Source organism: Rhipicephalus microplus, chromosome 5 (assembly GCF_043290135.1).
Source record: "Rhipicephalus microplus isolate Deutch F79 chromosome 5, USDA_Rmic, whole genome shotgun sequence".
NCBI classification, from domain to species: domain Eukaryota; kingdom Metazoa; phylum Arthropoda; class Arachnida; order Ixodida; family Ixodidae; genus Rhipicephalus; species Rhipicephalus microplus.
The window spans coordinates 59,311,561-59,319,624 of NC_134704.1; positions in this window are offsets into that span (position 1 = coordinate 59,311,561).

The following is an 8,064-nucleotide window of genomic DNA, read 5'->3' on the forward strand; positions in this document are numbered from 1 at the left end:
ACTGTCACAGCTCGACATTGAAAACGCGATCATTAATCAGAAAGAAAGAAGCACGTACGAAACGAGTGCACACATATTCGCAGGACAAGCGCGCACAACTGTCACAATTCTCCCTGCGTCGTGTGTGGCCTTCGTTCTCTGCCGTAATACGAGTCCGATAAGCGCGCGCGCAGGAGAGAACACGTTCTGTGGAGGCGACGACCTTTGGGCCACTTTAAGCGCACCCAGCGTTCCCGACGTGAGCCCGTCGCGCCATCTGGCTACTGATAACGAAAACGCGCTGAAGTTTCGAAGCTGTGAAATGCGCCAAACGATGTATGGTGTATACAGATGACTTGCTCTTAGAATACCTGATGGCATATGCTCTGTGGCGTAGTAGTTAGCGCCACACGCTGCGAATTGAGAGGCAGCTGGTTCGATTCCACGTGACCAATGCTTGACTTATCGTCTTTTTAAATGCAAAGTACTTCTTAGCGAACTTCGGTGACTCTGAGCGTATCTATCTATCTATCTATCTATCTATCTATCTATCTATCTATCTATCTATCTATCTATCTATCTATCTATCTATCTAGCCGCCTACGACTTTTAGCTCTCCGGGCCGTTTTAATAATAGTCCCGATACAAAAATTGGTTTGGCATAACATGAATGACGAGCATAAGTGGACTAGTAATAACATTAAAATCATGACATCTATGCCATGAATGTCATGGTGTCACAGAACGAGCGCTAAAAATGGGCGCGCCGCCAAATTCTTACGGTAACGCGCGGAAGAGACGCCGGGAGGTCAAAAGAAGAAAAAAAAATTGCCCGCAGCTTCCCTCGGGGGAACACTGAGGAGGATGCGGACCATATAATTGGTTAACGGGGTGTTAAAGTGCGACTTACTTGGGTCGATGGCTAAATTGGTTAACGTGGTTGTGAAATGGGGTGTTAAATTGCGACTTACTTGGGTCGATGGCTAAATTGGTTAACGTGGTTGTAGGAGGGGGTGTTAAATGAGTGAACACGTACACACGTATGCGAAAGGGCGGCGCTGGTCGAAGGGACGTCGATCATTGTGTTTGTGGATTCGTTGGAATTCATTTCACCGCGACCTTGGACGTCGACGCGCCGTACAAACCAACCGCCGAGCGGCAACTGAGCGAGCGAGCGCCGACCTTGAGTATATATACAGCACGATGGCGCATGCACTGTCAGCTGTTGAATGTTCTCGAAGCGCGACGCCACATGCGCGTCCACTGGAGAATCAGGAGAATTGTAGATGTCGAACGCGGTGTGTAGAGGAGGAAGGGTGCACAGATGGTGGAGGAGTGAAGCGCGCGCGGTGTGTAGAGGAGGAAGGGATGCACAGATGGTGGAAGAGTGGGCGACGGCGCATGCGCGCGCGTCAGCTGTCGAATGTTCGAGAAGCGGTGTGGACGGCGCGGACGGCGCACTACAAGGCGCGAGTATAAGATGCTCCGCATCTAAAAAAGAAAACAAACATCCAAGGCTCCCTGGGCGCGCGCTCTCCCCTTGGAAGCGTGGCTTCGCCGACGAACCTCCTCACCCCACATCGGCGGCCGAGATAGCCCGCGAAAGTTCTAGAACGAAAGGGGCGTGGTCATACCGAGTAGAGTCATCGGCCGCGGAGGGCATTCCAACCGTCTCGCCCTCTTCCCAGCCTTCGCTGCGTATCGCGCCGACGAAAGGACGAGAACTTTCTGGAATGTCGCGCGGAAGGTATTTAACCGAGCAGCCGAGACGAGAGATCAGGAGAAGACGGAAGTTAGCGCCAGAGCGCGTAGGGATTCCGCCGTGTAGTCGGCGAAGGGTTTGTCGGTAGGGACAAATCAGGAGAAGACGGAAGTAGCGCCAGAGTGCGTAGGGATTCCGCCGTGTAGTCGACGAAGGTTTTGTCCGTAGGGACGAAGCAGGAGATGAAGAGGATTTCCACCTGAGGGGTGAAGGCCCGAGCTACAGGCAAGAGAGTGTGTTTACCGCTATCGAGCGAAGACGCGTGGCGACAGCTGCGTGTGTGAAGCCGACGTGTTCGGGCGAAGAAGTTTGAAGCTTGGAGAGAGGCCAATTGAAGACGTGAGGTTTCCTGGAAGAGAAACTTCGAGGGCGCGGAACGACAACAACGCTGGACTTTGAGTGAGTGATTCTCGGAAGAGTATCATTCAGACTTTTGTTCCAAGAACTTTGGACTGAATAGGTTTTCTATCTCTTTAGTCTTTAAGTGTCTTGGTTGTTAAATGCATGCGACTGCATTGTAGTGTGAATTGTTGTCTGTGTCCGTTGTTTTTAGTGTGGCTGATTGTACTGTGAAGTACGTTGATTGATTGGTGACATATTGTACTCACTCATTGTGGAGTGTGCATACGTGTGTATTGTTTTTGATCTGCCGTTAATGAGAATATAATTTTGCTTGTTTATCAACTCTCGGCTCTGACTTGTTGTTTGGACCACAGCCGGCGTCCGCTGGCGCGCCAAAAAGGACCACTTCTAAATTGTCCACGCTTTCGTGGTGCGGTTCGGGGGGCCGATACTTCGGCCCTTGGAATTAGCCCGGCGATTGCCTCCCTAATTAACGGGACCGGTGTGACACATGGTTTACATGATCTTGCTTCTCTTGCGGTGGTTTCGTTCCCATGACATGTTGCAAAACTGGTATGATGACTGCACGATGAACGCAAGTGACAGACCATAACGTGGAAATCATGGCATGCGTTTAGTGTAACAACATGACTACATGCCACACTCATGATGCGCTCGCGGCCGTTTAGTTAGCTTCACATATACTACATTTAGTATTATGGGACGTGAATGGACGATGTCCAAACATGACAATCATGACATGCGTGTCATGTAAAACATGACTACATGCTACGCTCATAGCACGCTCGCGGCTGTTTGGTTAGCCCCACATATAGCAAATTTGGTATCACGTAGCGTGAACAGGCGACGAAGGTAGATGACTAGTCCAAACATGATAATCATGACATGGAAGTCATGTACGGCATAATTTACGTCTGCCTCGTAACGTTGTGCTGATTTTGAAGTGACTCAACAACCTTCTTCATTCGTGCTTCGCGTATGATCAATTCAGTGCTGCATGTGGGATCTGCCCATTTTTTTTTCTTCGCAGTCTGTAAGTGCATATTTTTTTTCAGTGTCGTATCCGTGACGGAAATACGTCAGCGGAACCATAGCGGACTGCGCCATACAGCACTTTCGTGTTAAAATTTTCCCTACGAGTAAATAAGTCATCGCGGAAGCAAAGGGTGACTCGCCATATACTGCTCCTTCTTTTACATACGCATTCTTACACGAACGAGGACCCCCTGCATTCGGCTTCGAATAAGATCGACTGGACTGCCCAAATGTTAGTGAAATTCTATGTGTTCTCATTATCGCCCTTCGTAAGTTTCTTAGTTTGTCCACTGCTCGGACGAGCGTGAGTGTACCCCAAGACGACTGGCTGAGCGATGGCGAGCCGCCCTTCTCAGCCCACGTGCAGTGGACCAAATCTGGGCTGTCCAGCGAGCCAGGGCTATCGCCGAAGACATCGCTCGATGCTCAGCGGAAGACAGCTCCTGGAGGCCTAGCCCGGGCCAGTAATTCCTCGTTGGATCCTTAATAAAGTTTATTACCTACCTACGTCATGTTTTCAATATATTAGTCCCCTTTTCCTTCTCCCCTGGGTAGGCCTGCTTCCACCGCGGTGGAGCAGGGGCCATCGTGCTCTAGCTGCTGCTGACCTGATGGTCGCTGGTTCGATGCCGGCCGCGGCGTTCACATGTTCACGGAGGCAAGATGCCAAAGGCCCGTGTAGTGTGTGATGTCAGTGCGCGTTAAAGAACGCCGAAATTTCCGGAGCCCTCCACTACTGCGTCTCTCATAACCATATCATGGTTACGGGACGGAAAACCCCGTACATTATTACGATGCAGGCTGATTAACTGACACCCTACGTTGTAGCAATTTCACCGGCGCTTGCTTAGTAGACCTACCTCCCTGCCGTTTTCTCCCTCTTTATCTTTCTTTCTCATTCTATTTTGAATTTTATACTAAAGAGCGGTCGGTGAACTGATTTTGTGAGGTCGTGGGAAACGGCGTGAAACTACTGCAATTTCGAGGGTGTCTTTCCGAGAAGCCGGAACGGATCGGAATGTTTTGTCACTGTGCTGCTTGGTTACACTCGTTTTAAACATTCGCGTATACATTCTCTTCCTTTTTTTTTCTGTATAGCCTGGTGTAAATGTTTTGCAATTCCGCATACGTGACCGTGCTCACGTAATAGGGCGTGTCGCGTGCGCAACTATCGGTGATTCAGTTTTGAAAACTGTGGCAGCTCGTGAGAAAGTCAACGGGCATATCTTTATTTTCTTTTTTTTTTTTCCTTCGGTGCGTTCACATTCACACGCGCAACACTTCGCGTCGCTGTCAAGGTCACGTTCGTAGCGGGAGGAAGGAAAGTTGCGCATGTGCGGCTTGCGGCTTCTGCCCGGTAAACTTGTGCGCAAACGAACCAAATGGACACTAGTCGGGCAAATATAGAATTTCGCTCTGAATGCACATCGTTGCGAAAACTATCTCTTACCACGTATACCGCCATGTACAACCACACCTGACTACCACGCCTGACGGGCTGCTCTTGGACGCTACTCTTTGCGTCGGTAATCGTTAACGCATAGGCTGTCATTTCCTCGTACAGATGCCTCTGGACAATAGTCAACACGTGCGCGTGCACCAAGCAAGATATATTCAGCTGTTTTTATGGGACGAAAAATCCCACTGGACTCACTGCAAAATGAATGAAACATTCTAATATTCCGTCGTTATGGAGTCTTCCTTGTCAGCAACAGTGTATTGACACTAGATGGACTTTCTTCTGGTGAAGACCACAACGGTTTGTAACATTTTCTAGGTTTCACACAGGTTATTGGAATTAGCACACATCAGATTAGCAACTTCTCTGCCTGGGAGTTGCCAAAGCTGATCATTGCTATCACTTACATGTTTTGCAGCAATATGCAAACTGTTAACCAATATAGTCTTTAAAAATCAGGAAAAGGCGTGATTTGCTTGCAGTCTTCACAGTTGTTTTTACAGCGAAAGCAGTTATGAGATCACAACTCCGGTCTCGCGCAGCGCTGTATTGGTCCTCCGCCCCCACCGCCAGAGGGCCGCTCGAACCCGGGTCCGCTAGGTGCCAGACCAGTATTCTACCACTAAGCGATGCCGGTGCTTGGGACTTGTTGGCAAACTTGCCTTAGGCAGGCTTGATGTCGGGAAAGCAATCGCGTTAATGAGACTTTTTAAAAACAGCAAAGGAACAGCCAGGCATCACAAAATGTGAATAGCGTAACGATTTGGTCGTCTAATGCTCCATCCCATTACAAAAACTTGTTCTTGATCACCTAATAAGTGTGGCGAATACCCACATGAGGCATAATTCTTCATCGCCATCAGCTACTGCATGAAAAATTGGCACAAAATTCTTTGCAAGTGTTCAGCGGATACCACGCTTCTCAGAGGAATGACGAAGGATTGCATAGCGAATGTCGGCCTACTACCCTAAGAGAGAGAGAGAGAGAGAGATAAAGATACAAGGAAAGGCAGGGAGGTTAACCAGACGCACATCCGGTTTGCTACCCTGCACTGGGGAAGGGATAAAGGGGAGAAAAGAGGTTGCAGAAAGATGAGAAGGTACACACAATCACGAGCACACTCGGGGAGCACACACAGTTTACAGGCGGTCGCTCAGGTTTGTTGACTTAAGGTAAAGTAGCAGTGCTTTAGTTGCTTTCTGCGCAACTGAGGCAGATGCCCAAGGTCCTAGTATCTTCTGCACACAAAATGGTCCGGGGTCAAGTCGATTCAAAACCATCCGTAGCTGGCATCGCTGTGTGTCGTAGCAAGCGCAGCTGCACAGGACGTGTTCGATGGTCTCTTCATCTCCGCAGTAGTCGCATGTAGGAGTGTCTGCCATACCAATGCGAAAGGAGTACACCTTTGTGAATGCAACACCCAACAAAGGCGGCATAACAGTGTCGCATCGGAGCGGGAAAGTTGTGATGGTAGCTTTAGCTTGAGCGAAGGATCCAGTTCATAAAATTGACACCTTTGGAAGCTGGTAGACGACCAGAACGTGCGTGTGAGATCTCGAGCCAGCAGGTAAAGTTGTCTTGCTGCATCATTCCTTGATAGAGGAATCGGGACTACACAGGTTTCTTCATGGGCTGAGCTGGCTGCATCATCGGCTAATTGATTTCCGGTAATACCGATATGTCCAGTCAGCCATTGATATATAATATCATGCCCTCGTGCTAGAGCTTCATGATGGCAATGTCTTATTTCTTGTACCAGTTGGTCATGGCTCCTCCTACGCATGGCAGACTGCAAACTCTGAAGCGCTGCCTTCGAATCACAGAATATGACCCATTTTCCTGGACGTTCTTGAACGAGATATTGTAAAGCAGCCCTTATAGCAGCAAGCTCTGATGCCGTAGATGTAGTCATATGCGACAACTTAAACTTGATTGTCATTTCTGCAGCCGGAATTACAGCGGCACCTGATGAACTGATGGATGAGACGGACCCATCAGTGTATATCTGCGTTCGGTCTAAGTACAACTCATGTAATAATAGCAGTGTTGCTTGCTTCAATGCCACTCTGGAGTGACTGCTTTTCTTTTTGATTCCCGGAATTTCTTGACGTACTTGCGGCTGGTCGAGGCACCACAAAGGACATGCCGTTCTCGCAGCTGGCGTATATCCTGATGGAATGCTGTTTAGGTGCTTGGCTATGACGTATGAAAACGTAGCACGTGGTCTTCCGGAAGGTAGAAGGGCCAAGTGGTGGTCGGGGACTCGGCTAGCATGTCGAATGTGCGCTCTGAGGCAATCCACAACTATATATGTCCTGACCGGATGGTCTTTGGCAAGCATGATTGTGGCATAAGTAGAAGCGCATCGGGGCAGTCCTAGGCAGACACGCAGTGCCTGACCCTGCAAACTCTCCAATGAATGAGTATTCGATTTGCAAGTGTTAGTCACTACCGGCAAGCTGTAGCGCAATAGACCCAAAAATAGGGCCCTGTACAGCTGTAGCATGGAGGCCACAGAAGTTCCCCATGCTTTACCGCACAAGAATTTCATGACATGCACAATAGATAGCAGTCTTTACTTCAAGTACGCACAATGTGGGCTCCACGAAAGACTTCTGTCGATTATTATGCCCAGGAAACAATGCGTCCGTGCATATTTGACACTCTGCCCATTGATGTAAACAGGGTATGGCGTCATTGGTTTGCGTGTAAACGCCATCAACGCGCACTTCACAGTTGATATATTTAGGCCTTGTTTCTGAAGGTAGGCTGTTGTGAGGGTTGCTGCCCGCTGTATTCGTGCATGCACCTGAGGGCGAGTAACTGCAGCACTCCAGAGGCAAATATCATCGGCGTATATGGATAGGCACACCGACTTTGGCAGAACCTTCACCAGACCAATGAAGGCCACATTGAACAATGTGGGGCTTAAAACACCTCCCTGAGGTACTCCGCAGTAGGTGTAATGTTGGGCAGTTGTACCCTCATATGTTTGTACAAAGAAACCCCTGCCAGTTATATAATCTTTTATCCATTGAAACATTCGTCCACCAATGCCCATTGCTGCGAGAGAAGTGAGGATGGCATCGTGAGCTACATTATCATATGCACCCTTCACGTCAAGAAAGAGTGACACTGATATGCGCTTGCGACTTTTTTCTTGTTGAACAAATGTCGATAAATCAAGGACACAGTCAATGGAGGAGCGGCCCCGACGAAAGCTTGCCATGCAAGAAGGGTATTTGGTGTATCGTTCCAAGTACCACTCGAGACGAAATAGAACCATTCTTTCCATCACTTTTCCGAGGCAGCTTGCGAGGGCAATAGGGCGATACGCTGTCAAGTCCAATGGTGATTTTCCCGATTTCAAAAGTGGTATTAATCGACTAATTTTCCATTCTCGGGGAACACTGCCGCTGAGCCAGGAGTTGTTGAAGCATGTTAAAAGTTCTTTTCTAGCTTTTT